Consider the following 2319-nt stretch of genomic DNA (forward strand, 5'->3'; position numbering starts at 1 on the left):
TGCACGCACCGTCGGGTGGCGTTGTATGGATCAGCGTGAGTCGTCCGGCTCTGCGTGGCGTTGTTTGAGCCGCCTGTGACGTCACGGTTGTCTATATAGACACCATCTCGGCGCATGTAAGTCAGTTCTTTTCCTTCCACGCCAGTTAAGCGCAGATCCGGAAAGAGCTACCCTTTTTCTTCGACGTTGATCGAGGTTTTGCGGCTTGATTGTTTGAACATGTCTTCTAGAAAGACTGGATTCAAACCATGTGGTGCATGTCATCCTACCATGTCTGTGTCGGATCCACACAGTGTCTCTCTGGTGTTTGGAAAAGGATCACGACTCGACTTCGTGTTCAGACTGTCGGGCCATGGCTCCGAAGGCCTTAATGGAGAGATCCCTCAAACTTCTGTTGGCGCGACTCCGAGGAGGTCACGGTCCTGTAGGAGGAGGTGATCGCAAATCAAAAATAACGGGGTCTACCCTAATAACCCTACTAACCTGGGTAGAAAGAATATATTCAAGAAAAGGCAAATGGTAGATAGGAGGGACGAATACAAATAATGACTTGCTGACAATGAACTTATCAATTGAACATTGGTAAAGTATTTTAATTATAACAATACTTTACCAATGTTCAATTGATAAGTTCATTGGCAGCAAGTCATTATTTGTATTCGTCCCTACTATCTACCATTTGCCTTATCTTGGAGGAGGTGGTCGCGGCACTGCTCACAAAGCCTCAAGTCCTCTTCCTCGCATTCGAGGTCATCTGATCATTCAGGTAAGCGGCACAAGAAGAAGAAGAAATCTATGCGGACTTCAACATTGTCACACCCGTCTGCCGACGAGGCACCTAGGGAACGTTGACGTTCCGAACGTGGTTCCGCTGAGTTGTCACCAGGGCGGACTTCGTGTCTTCAAACTTTTCTGCGGACTGGAGCGACCCCGCTCAAATAACGGAATTTTACGAGGCCATGCGCCTTGTTTTTGAGCGTGCTGCACCCTCGGGTGGGACTTCGGGCCCCATGGGGTGAGCAGGGGCCCATCTGGTTCGACGTCAGCGGCTTAGCTGCTGTTGGGGACCCCAGGATCTGATAGCAGATCCGGACCGCCGCTGGTCCCACACAGTCGACCTCCTCCAGTGCTGGGTCCAACGTTGACGCTTCCTTCACCACCGGCACCCACTGGTGGTAGCCCCATCCTCATTCTGGATGAGCCGGAGTGACGTACGACGCCGACTCTGACTTTGTGGCGCCGATTAGGCCCAGATCATTGCCTGAGCCCTATTTTGAACAGCCAGGCAAAGGAGAGGAGTGGGAGGGGTCTGAGGACCCTTTGGGGTGTGAATTGGAGCAAGAGCAGGACTGGTATGAGGATCTAGGGGAAGCCAGAGGACTGGGCACGTCTTCAGATACTGACATGCACTTTCCTCCTAATGTGGCTACGGAGGAGGGAACTTCTTATGCTATGGTGGTGCGTAGGGCAGCTGAGGTCTTGGACCTAGACTTGTCCACAGTGCCAGTCAGGATGAATCTCCTGACAGAGGTGCTTCAGCCGGGCGTGACTGCATCAGAGCCGATGTTGCCCTTCAATGAGGCCCTAACGGACGTCCTTCTGGGAACATGGGCCAAACACAGCATAGGGGCTCCTGTGAATAGGACAGTCGGCCGCCGCCGTAGACCTGCTCCAAACGACCCTAGTCTCCTTACACAACACCCACCCCGGAGAGCTTGGTGGTCAAAGCATTTACTTCCAGTGGTGCCTTCCCTTCCACTCCCCCCCGGATAGGGAAACCAAGAGGCTGGATCAGCTTGGAAAGAAAATAGTTTTCTTCCTTCAGCCTGGCATTGAGGTCAGTAAACTCTTGCCTATTGGGCCATTTTTCTCATACTTTATGGGATACAGTGGCACAGGTGTTGCCCCAGGTCCAGGGGGGCATATGGGACACACTCACCCAGGCAGGCAAGGATGGGAGAGATGCAGTCAAGTTTACAATCAGGTGTGGATTGGACACGACCGACTTGCTGGGTAGAGCGGTTGCGTCGACAGTGGCCCTACGTCGCCACGCCTGGCTACGTTCGACTGGCTTTTCAGGGGATGTCCAGTCTAGTTTGATGGACATTCCCTTTGATGGCTCTCGCCTTTTTGGTGAGAAGGCAGACTCCGCTCTTGAGAGGTTCAAGGATTTTCGGGCTACGTCCAGATCCTTGGGCCTCTAAGCACCAGCTCGTCAGCAGTCTGTCTTCCATCCCTTTCGAGGCTTCAGAAGGGGTGCGGTACCACGCCAGCCACAACTCAGCCACCGTCCTCAGCCTTCACACTATCCCCGCAGAG

This window comes from Pleurodeles waltl, chromosome 2_1, assembly GCF_031143425.1.
Source record: "Pleurodeles waltl isolate 20211129_DDA chromosome 2_1, aPleWal1.hap1.20221129, whole genome shotgun sequence".
In the NCBI taxonomy this organism is placed as follows: Eukaryota; Metazoa; Chordata; class Amphibia; order Caudata; family Salamandridae; genus Pleurodeles; species Pleurodeles waltl.